Source organism: Dreissena polymorpha, chromosome 5 (genome assembly GCF_020536995.1).
Source record: "Dreissena polymorpha isolate Duluth1 chromosome 5, UMN_Dpol_1.0, whole genome shotgun sequence".
Classification (NCBI taxonomy): Eukaryota; Metazoa; Mollusca; class Bivalvia; order Myida; family Dreissenidae; genus Dreissena; species Dreissena polymorpha.
In genome coordinates, this window is record NC_068359.1 from 18537931 (window position 1) to 18549948 (window position 12018).

Genomic DNA, 12018 nt, shown 5'->3' on the forward strand with positions numbered 1-12018 from the left:
AGCTTTCAGATTACATGTTAGAACCAGGCTACGGATTACATCTTGGTAACCAAGTGGCAACCTTCACGCAGAGATGACTGGTTCCAAGTTCTATAATATGTACCCATAATGCGACATACAAATATACCAAATTATTGAAAAACATAAAACATTAGTATAATGGTCAAGAGGCTGATACAAACTATTACTGTAGCTAGCATGCTTAACAGCGGGTCAGATGGATATGGTAAGCGCTGTTTAAGGTGTTAGGTTTGACCCTTGACATGACCTTCAGATTCCCTATGATTCCCTCCTCGGTTGACTTAAAGTTAGTTCAATATAAAGTAATTTTAGAGTCAATCCATGAAATATCCACAATTCTACAAGGACTCAATGTTGTCAAAGTCTCAATATCATGATGGTCACAGGGGTCTAGCTAGGCACAAAATTAAGGGAGAAGTCACTTCTCCCTAAAGCCAAAAAAGGGAGAATTGGTAACATCTTTGGGAGAAATGGTACATTTGCGTCATAGATCTAAGTTTTACGTATATTTTGGGCAACTTAAAGGATAAGTGGTTTCTGTTCAGCATTCAATGAACTCTTCACTTGTTTTAAACAATAAGACATGTTAAGTGTATAAAACCTACATTTTTCTTATTTCTCATTGATTATTTTAATTTAGTTTAAACCTATTTATTTTAGCTCGATTGCGTCGAAAGCCTTAGGCTTATATAAACGCTCTCGAGTCCGTTTCCTGGGCCTAGAACCAGTACTTGGTGTCTTTGGGGGAGATCTAAAGAACGCTCCCACGGTGGGGATCGAACCCGTGACCTCTCGGTCGCAAGGCGGACACCATATCCATTACATCACGGCGACCTTATTTCTCATTGATTGTTAATAATGATGGTACTTTTTTTTCCAGAACAGGTGTATCAAATAAACTTCAATTGTAACAAACCAGTAGTGTTCAGAATCTTTTTACTTCCTTGTTAATTTTAAGCAATTCAAAATTAAATCAAAGTCATATTTGTAACAAATATTTGTTTTAAATAAACAAGAATATCAGTGAAACTGATGGATGCTCCCCCATGATGCGCTTTGTCAATCTATGTGTTAATAACCACCTAAAAAAATCTATAATTAGCCTCTGTGACCTTGACCTCGACTCCAGTGACCTCAAACCTCATCAAAAGGTAGAGGTCCATGCGAGGTACCTACATGCCAAATATGAATGAGATCGGTAAAGTATTGAAGGTGCTATGAGAAACTGTAACAAAAGTGTGAAGGAAAAATCTATTATTAGCCTCAGTGACCTTGACCTTGACCGCAGTGACCTCAAACCTCATCAAAAGGTAGAGGTCCATGCAAGGTACCCACATGCCAAATATGAAAGAGATCGGTGAAGTATTGAAGGTGCTATGAGAAACTGTAACAAAAGTGTGAAGGAAAAATCTATTATTAGCCTCTGTGACCTTGACCCCAGTGACCTCAAACCTCATCAAAAGGTAGAGGTCCATGCAAGGTACCTACATGCCAAATATGAAAGAGATCCGTAAAGTATTGAAGGTACTATAAAAAACTGTAAAAAGGTGTGACGGAAAATTCTATTATTAGCTGTTGACCTTGACCCCAGTGACCTCAAACCTCATCAAAAGGTAGAGGTCCATGCAAGGTAAATATACCAAATATGATAGAGATCGGTAAAGTATTGAAGGTGCTATGAGAAACTGTAAAAAAAGTGTGACAGAAAAAGTATATTATTAGCCTCGGTGACCTTGACCCCAGTGACCTCAAACCTCATTAAAAGGTAGAGGTCCATGCAAGGTTCCTACATGTACATGCCAATGTGAAAGAAATCGGTAAAGTATTGAAGGTGATATGAGAAACGGTAACAAAAGTGTGACGGGAAAAATTATATTATTATTAGCCTCGGTGACCTTGACCTTGACAGAGTAACCTCAAACCTCATCAAAACGTAGAGTTCCATGCAAGGTACCTACATGCCAAATATGAAAGAGATCAGTAAAATATTGAAGGTGCTACATGTATGAGAAACGGTAACAAAAGTGTGAAGAAAAAAGTATATTATTATTAGCCTCGGTGACCTTGACCTTCACCCAGTGACCTCAAACCTCATCAAAAGGTAGTGGTTAATGCAAGGTACCTACATGCCAAATATGAAAGAGATCGGGTAAAGTATTGAAGGTGCTATGAGAAACGGTAACAAAAGTGTGACGGAAGGAAGGAAGTACGGAAGGAACTTCAAATTGGCAACTATATACTCCCCGAAAATTTTCGGGAAGCATAAAAATTCATTTAAAATCTCATTATACAGCAGAGATTCCAAATCTGACCTGTAAATGAGCCCCATATTTATTGCCAGTGCTAGGTTACCTCTTCCCATTTGATCATTCTTGAGTATTGTTTTTATAATGGGCCATTTAACTTTGCTTAAGCATAGTTATTTGTAGCCAGAACAAGGCAATTAATCAAGGCATCATCTATGAACAATTTTAAGAAGTCTAAAAGCTCCAGACTGTTCTTTTGAATGTTCAACTTTGCATGACCTGTAAATGGGGCAGCTTATGGCTGAGAATCCTCCTGTGTCCAATGCTCCATAACAAATTGATTTAAATCAGTCCATGTCTGGCACAAAGTAAATCATTTAAAGGGGGAGATGTTACTTCACCTTCATGAAATTAATGTGCAAAATTAATATTCCCTGGGCGAACAAATCGCCCACATCGCCCACTCGCAAGACCCCTGGGTCATGTCATATTGCTAACTTCAACAGAAAACACTTGACTCGAAGTACCCCAGTACCCGGTATTTCATTTCACAGCCAATAAGTGTAGCTTTAATTTTTGTGTGTACTTCTTTTAGTGATATTTATTTATTTTTATTTACATCTCAAAATGTCTGTTTCAAAAATATTTTAAGGAACACTTAAATATTGGCCTTTGTTTTATGTTAACGTATTTATGTGGGCCTCTGTTTGAAAGTTGGTGTTTTTAGCATAATTTAAAGACATACATGTAAGCATTAATAAACAAGAGATGTGTTCGTCAGAAACACAATGCCCCCGTATTGCGCCGCTTTAAAAAAAATAATTAAAAAATTTGTACCTTTGACCTTGAAGGATAACCTTGAACTTCCACCACTCAAAATGTGCAGCATCATTAGAATGCTGCTTTGAAATTTTTGGTTTGTTTGTTGTTTTTTTACATTTGACCTTGAAGGATGACCTTGACCTTCCACCACTCAAAATGTGCAGCTTCATGAGATACACATGCATGCCAAATATCAAGTTGCTATCTTCACAATTAAACAAGAGATGTGTTCGTCAGAAACACAATGCCCCCCCCCCCCCCTATTGCGCCGCTTTAAAATATATAATTTTTTTCTTTGACCTTGAAGGATGACCTTGACCTTGAACTTCCATCACTCAAAATGTGCAGCTTCATAAAAACGCCGCTTTCAATTATTATTTTTTGACCTTTGACCTTGAAGGATGACCTTGACATTGAACTTCCACCACTCACAATGTGCAGCTTTATGAGAATGCCACTTTGAAAAAAAAAATACCTTTGACCTTGAAGGATGACCTTGACCTTGAACTTCCAACACTCAAAATGTGCAGCTTCATGAGATACACATGCATGCCAAATATCAAGTTGCTATCTTCAATATTGAAAAAGTTATGGCCAATGTTAAAGTTTTCGGACGGACAGACGTCATATATTTGACATTTTACCTTGAAGGATGACCTTCACCTTCACCTTTCAACACTCAAAATGTTCAGCTCCATGAGATACACATGCATGCCAAATATCAAGTTGCTACAGTACAGCCAAAGCGGCACAAACATAATCCGCGGCTACGCCACGGCCAGATTATTAGTCCGCGGCGGCCGAATCGTGTGTTCACGCGGCGTATCGCCGTGGCACTCGGCATCGATCCGCGCAACGACGCCGAGTCTGTATTAACCACGCGTACTTTCGCGGAGTAAATCCGCCGCATACGTACGCGGCGGATCGAGTGAAAAGATATCCACCTACATACATGTATGTGTAGCGTAGAATTAATTACGCGCAACTGTTTATGTTTCGTTCGATTATCATTATTAAATTTGTAATCTGAAACACACTTCCGAATTTTATTGCTAACGCGTCCTTTGGCAAATTATAGCGTCAAATAAACAGTGCTAAAATATCCTTTGTTTCATAAAAAGCGCGCGAAAATTATGCAGACATGTAGAACGTCGTTTGGAAAGTTTGGGTGTATTTTGTGTTGTATAAATACATGAACATCACGTCAGGCGTAAATCGCGTGTTCAGTGGAGAAAAAAAACGCCCCGATTAGACGTTATTTCATCATCTCTATAAATAGTAACAAATGCCAAAATGTATTTGATACTTAAGGCAATATCGAGAATGTTTGTGTATCGTAAATATTAACCAGCATTTGCTTTAAAACTGGAATATACGGGATTATCGGGTAATTAGTAGCGATATTAACTGTATAATATGAACAAAATAAAACGTGTTTATATGCGCATATTAAAACAATAGTTATAATAAGCTGATAATTAACAAAACTACAAATACGTCGTCACCGTCTTGATTATTGATGCGGCTTCAAACTGCTAATTTTCTCAGCTAAAATATAATAGCGGAATCAACATGCAATTAATTTATAAATCCACCATATGCTGGAGCCTTGACCACTTGTATGTGCGAAAACATAATTACGTGACCTTGTTTATGTGTGAAATACATACGCTACGGGCGGGAAACAAACTTAATAATTGGCCAGACACATTAACCATGCTTACATGTATATGCTAATACAATCCGCGCACAATAAATTTATTATGATTTTAATTATTATTATAATTGTTCTTTCAAAATTTGTTAACTACATGTAACTAATAATTAAAAAAATAAATATTTCATGATCGCATCGACTCGGCAGCATGTCGCGGACCGCGGCATGCCTCGGCGGACAGATGCGAAGTTTCGCGGCGAAATGCGACTTGCCGCCGCATACTGACGCGGCTTCAACGACTGACGCGGCATCGACTCGTTTCGCCTTGCCGCCGCGGAAAGCGAAATACGTTTGTTCCGCTTTGGCTGTACTGCTATCTTCAATAGTGAAAAAGTTATGGCCAATGTTAAAGTTTTTGGACGGACGGACAGATGCCATATATTAGACATTTGACCTTGAAAGATGACCTTGACCTTCGCCTTTCACCACTCAAAATGTGCAGCTCCGTGAGATGCACATGCATGCCAAATATCAAGTTGCTATCTTCAATATTGAAAAAGTTATGGCTAATGTTCAAGTTTTCGGACGGACAGACGCCATATATTTGACATTTGACCTTGCAGGATGACCTTGACCTTCACCTTTCAACACTCAAAATGTTCAGCTCCATGGATGCACATGCATGCCAAATATCAAGTTTCTATGTTCAATAATGCAAAAGGTATGGCCAACGTTAAAGTTTTTTTTTTCCGAAGGACGGACAGACTGACATACACACATACTGACATACACACATACTGACATACACACATACTGACATACCTACAGACAGACAGTTCAACAGTACTGCTATATGCCACCCTACCGGGGGCATAAAAAGTTACGGCCAATGTTAAAGTTTTAAGACGGACAGACGCCATATATTTGAATATCAAGTTGCTATCTTTAATAGTGAAAAAGTTATGGCCAACGTTAAAGTGTTTTTTTCGGACGGACAGACAGACTGACATACACACATACCCTGTACTGACATACTGACTGACGGACAGTTCAACTGCTATATGCCACCCTACCAGGGGCATAAAAAAGTAATAATGTAGTTCACAGTTGTACTATGTTTACATTAGCTTTTCCTAAATCTATAGACGTTTCGTGCCACTGATATTTGTGTTTAAAAGGGGTAGACGTTTCATCCCACTGATAATATATACAGGCTGATAGGTGTGAATAATGCCGTAAAGGTGTGAATTATATTGATATTGGGGTGTATATTAATGTAGTAAATTACAAAAGTCATACCAATTATAATTTTATATAAAAACAAGAGCACCGCATAACGGGTGCCACGCTCGGCTGCGAAAGCTTGTCAGAATTTTTTTTTTAGAGGTCACAGTGACCTTGACCTTTGACCTACTGACCCAACAAGAGATGTGTTTGTCAGGAACACAATGCCCCCTACTGTGCCGCATTGAAATAAAATTTCTATTTATCATTTGGCAGGTATAGAAATCATCTCCCTTTAAATCTTATTACTTCCCTTGCATTTTGTCCAATCCAACGGGGGGGGGGGGGGGTCTCACAGTCAATTATGACCATGTCAGACATCACTGACAACCAAGGCCTGTGGTTTAAAAGAGATCATCGCCAGAGTTGATAATATATCTATGGACATAAGTCCACAGGTATGTATTGAACATTTAAGAAATTATAATTACAGTCCAACCCCTACTTCCGGTCACCCCTCAGCGCCGGTCACCCCGTGTAGGCAGCCGGTCTGTGCCGCGACCGTTGATAAACACTATATAATGCACCCCTCTTAAGCGGTAACCCCGTTTCTCCGGCCAGCGGCCAGCAATTTTGCATCCCAAATGTTAAATTTCCCCCATATGAGTGGTCTTACGCGAGTAAGTCAGTCATGTACATTGGCAAAATTACACCGACGCAACGGCGATAAAATCGATACTTACTTCCAGTCTGCGGTTTAGACTCTGTAGTACTGAAGCGTGATGTGTGATAAACATTTTGACAGCCAGTTTGCAAATTGCAATCAATTAGCGGCTGATTATCAGGTTGTTATCGGGTTAAAAGCGACCGTTTAATCTTTTTGTTTCTGCATGTGCGAATATCACCTATTATTACTGGAAAAGAGATTATTAATTTATAATTTATTATTTTCAGTTGTTGAATCATACTATTTCAATCACACATAATGACAATTATCTGCCAATTAAAAGTTAAAAAGAACAACGAAACTTTTAGCCGAAATCAACTGATCTACATGTTCTCTGTGCTACAAAGTTTTTATCCAAAAATCAATACACGCACGCTTTTCACATGACATTGTACATTGGTGCAAAATTTGCGCGCGCTTTTGTCGGGACAAAGGAAATACATGAGGACTTTTTTGATGCTAGAATTTGTAAACGTCTCGTTAACATAAAACAATCGGGAGTGTGTTTCGGATTACAAATTATTACAGTATTATCATTTGGGAATTAAACAAAGCATTTATATTTGTTTTATATTTACAATGATTTCAATATATTTACTTTGATAAAACCCTTTAAGCGGCGAAAAAATGTTTTTATAATTTATGCATGAAAAGCACGATTGCCAGGAGGATTACACCTGGTTGCAATTACCAGTCTCTTAAGTAACTGGTCACGATTTTATTGTGGTGGAGATCACTGTCGGGACCAATTCGTGCGGTAGGTATTACAAAGCCATAAAACTGCAATAAACCAATTAAATTATTGATTGATAGTGACACGGGAGTTATTCACGCATAACTGATTTACAACTGTTCCTATCTTAAGTGCATTAGGGCCATACAGCGCGAATTGTAAACAATGAATCATGAGAATGAATCTTTTTCATTGACTTGATTCTGATGATGATGATATTGATGATGATAAGAAAGATGAATATTATTTATTATTTTTTTAATGAAAATTTTGATTGATAGCTGATTTAAAGGGGCCTTTTCACAGATTTTGGCATATTTTGAAGTTTGTCATTAAATGCTTTGTATTGATAAATGTGAACATTGGATCTTAAAAGCTCCAGTAAAAAAATCAAGAATAAAATTTAAAAAAAGGAAAAAAAGCAGCCGGTACCAGGACTCGAACCAGTGACCCCCGGAGTCCTGGAATTAGTCTGAAGTAAAAACGCATTAGCCTTCTCGGCTGATCCGCCGGATATACGTTGTTTAAGTATTTTATACCTTATATAAGCAATCTTCGTAGTTTCGTAAATTTAAACGACAACAACAGAACTCTCCAAATTATTTAATCGTTTCGCGTTGCAACGCTTTATAATTTTTAGGTTTTCAAATCGTCAAAAGATACATATAATGGCTATATTGGACTATGGTAAATGTTCAGTAATACTGTTTCCTCACAAATATCAAAATTAAAACGAAAATTTGCGAATCTGAAACAACTTTTTCAATTTTGTCAATTTACCAAACCGTGAAAAGATCCCTTTAAGGAAGGAAGAAATAAAATTATTTTAAGTCTATACATTGTTTGGAATATGTACACATATTTACCATTTTGTTTATACAAAAATTGAACCAATGGGCCATGCACTCATCAACTCCAGACTTCCTATGACCCAACCCCCTCTTAAGAGGCCACCCCGCTTTAGCAGCCAATTTGGCCGTTTCCCTTGACTGGCTGCTTAAGAGGGGTTGGACTGTATATCATTTTAAAAAAAAACTTTGGCAAATCAATCATTTGGGTTATAAATAATCAAAATAATAAATCTGTACAGTAACTGTGAAAAGAACTTCAATTCTTGGTAAGGAAATATATAATATGAGATTTATAATTATATAAATTACTTCCCTTGAAAATAATTTTCTGTAACAAATCTCTATTTTTAGTAGCAAATAATTAAAAGCCACTACCGTGACTGTAGATTCACCACTCAAAATGTGCAGCTCCATGAGATACACATGCATGCCAAATATATCAAGTGGCTATGTTCAATATTGAATAATTATCTTCCTTTTTAAAGCTTTTAACTTCCCTTAAATTTGTATTTTTTACCGTAGACCATAAAGGATGACCTTGACCTAAACCTTTTACCACAATGTGTTTGTCAGAAACACAATGCCGCCTACTGTGCCGCTTTGATTAATTTAACAAAAATATATACGTGGGCAGGTCAGATAACTATGTCCATTTAAAGCTTATTACTTCTCTTGACTTTGTTTTTTTGTCCCTAGACCTTGAAGGATGATGTTCACTTTGAAATTTTTCCACTCAAAATGTGCAGATCCATGAGATACACATGCATGCCAAATATCAAGGTGCTATCATCAATATTAAAAAAGTTATGGCCAATGTTAAGGTTTTAGCACGACGCCTACGACCGACTACGAACGATGAAATGGCAATGACAATAGCTCTGGTTTTCTCCGAAAACAGCAACGCTAACAAGAGATGTGTTTGTCGGAAACACAATGCCACCTACTGCAATGCTTTGAAGCCATCTATTTGACCTTGAAGGATGACCTTGACCTTTCACCACTCAAAAATGTGCAGCTCCATGAGATACGCATGCATTTTAAATATCTAGTTGCTATCTTCAATAATATTGCAAAATTTTACCTTTGACCTTGACGGATCACCTTGACCTTTCACCACTCATAATATGTGCAGGTCCATGAGATACACAATGAACATGCATGCCAAATATCAAGTTGCTATCTTCAATATTTAAAAAGATGGCCAATGTTAAAGTTTTCGGACGGACGGAATATTTGACATTTGACCTTGAAGAATGACCTTGATTTTCACCTTTTACCACTCAAAATGTTCAGCTCCAGGAGAGACACATGCATGACAAATATCAAGTTGCTATCTTCAATATTTACAAAGTTATGGCCAATGTTTAAGTTTTCTGACGGACAGAATATTTGACATTTGACCTTGAAGGATGACCTTGACCTTCACCTTTCAATTTAAAATGTTCAGCTCCAGGAGATACACATGCATGCCAAATATCAAGTTGCTATTTTCAATAGTGAAAAGGTTATGGCCAATGTTAAAGTTTTCTGACGGACGGACAGACGCCATATATTAGACATTTGACCTTAAAGGATGACCTTGACCTCCACCTTTTACCACTCAAAATGTTCAGCTCCAGGAGATACACATGCATGCCAAATATCAAGTTGCTATCATGAATAGTGAAAAAGTTATGGCCAATGTTAAAGTTTTTGGACGGACAGACGCCATATATTAGACATTTGACCTTGAAGGATGACCTTGACCTTCACCTTTCACAACTCAAAATGTGCAGCTCCACGAGATGCACATGCATGCCAAATATCAAGTTGCTATGTTAAATAGTGAAAAAGATATGACCATTAAAGTGTTCGGACGGACGGACGGACTGACATACTGACTGACGGACAGTTCAACTGCTATATGACACCCTACCGGGGGCATAAAAATAAAATGATTTAGTGCTAGAATATAAAGAACATTTGTACATAGTTTATTATGTTTAATAAATATTAAACATGAAGTGCTGTTATTTTTATGCATCATGTGTATTGTTAAACTCTCCAACCTCTTTTCCAACCCTTCATTTGTTTACATTTCATACGCATCCGCGCAACCGCACTTCATCACTGTTTTTATGTATAAGTAATTTGTTTACGCCGACTCCCACATTGCAGCAAATCAACGAAAATGTGTCAAAAACCTGTAGAATAAGTAGATTTATTTTAAAACACGTAAAAATCATAGTATTCCTTAGTGTTTTTTACATATGTAATGAATTTCATTAAAAACTTATAAAAACATGGTCTTATATTCGTTCTCATCATTGTTTGATAATTTTCACTAATCCGCCGCTGTAAAAAGTCACGTGACCATGGTCAAATCATGAGGCAAATTAATGTTTAAGGGTGTACACTGAAGGGTTCGAAAGCTGGTACCCGTTGTTTGGGCGGCATTGAAAGTTTTACATGATATAGTGGTGCTGGAAACTTGCAAAAAATATGTTATCAAAAGAGGATTAACATAACAATTTAAGTTGCCAGCCATGTAGAAACAAGTTATTTATCAAAAAGAGTTCCTATTTATATGTTTCACTATTTTCAATCTTTATCATTACTATATTTGATGTGTCAAAAATTAAGAGGTTCGAAATATGGTACATCAACGATATGCACTATATACATAAGCAATAACATAACATGAATGCACAATAGTACGGGCAAAAGCCCGCGTAGCGGGCGTTGACCGTTCATACATATGGAAATTTAGACATAAAATTACATAAGAATACCACATATGGATACGTCTCAAAAAAATTTGCCATGCGACATATATTTTCGCGATGCTATTTATGACCTTGAACAAATCAAAAACACTTTGACATATGCTAAATCACATGTAAATACATACCTCAGGAAAAGTTATATCAATGACATCATTATTGTGTAGCGAATCGCACTAAATATTCTCGCATTATTTGTTTTTCTTCGCAACCGTTCCAGAATTAAGACATTACTCAATTATCTCCCCTGAATGCTCTTCTTCAGTGGGTATAAGCCGAAGACTGGTTCACTACATATAGTGACAGTCTTTACCAAACACAATTTAGGTGAACATAACCCGTCTTTAATATATTGCCGAATCTCAGATTTCTGTCGAATTTATTTGCTTTGATCTTTTCGATATCGTATTGTTATTATTATCCTGACAAATCACAAACGCTTTTTAAAAAATTATTAGTTTTAAACATTATAGTTGGCATCTCTATTCTTCCAGTATTCTTGCGGTATTTCAATAACGCAGGCCCGTACCCAGGCACTGGGCCCGGGCCCCCCCAGCTGGCTGTCGAGTTATGATTTTTTAATGATGGGCCTACTGAAAATTTTCTCACATAATAGGGCCCACAGAACACTTTCCTGCAATACAAATGTGCAGATGTGTTTTATTGCCCCTGATACACAAGGGGATTAGCGCTAATTTACTCGCCAGTGGAGATAAGCCCCAAGGTATTGTTTTCTTATCACCTTGTACACACATCCCCGATCTGTCAATTACCCATTGTGATCAATGCCCCATCTTTTGATGGTGGGTGTAACACGTCTTTTGATTGGACAAGGAAAGTGAAACAGCGAATGGATGGAACTGATACAGAAGGTCGTAGGTCTGAATGATAATAGTGTTTTCTCTTTTGAATTTAAACCTCCCTAGAGTCATACCTTATTAAACATTTCTGTGAAAACTTGTCTTGTAGTTACTG

General features: G+C 37.3%; 1 protein-coding gene across 2 annotated transcripts in view; it reads right to left on the reverse strand.

Annotated features, from left to right (window-relative positions):
- LOC127831749 (39S ribosomal protein L20, mitochondrial-like) overlaps positions 1 to 12018 on the reverse strand; it is a 28693-nt gene that overhangs the window by 11285 nt on the left and 5390 nt on the right. The gene's annotated exons all lie outside the window — the stretch shown is intronic.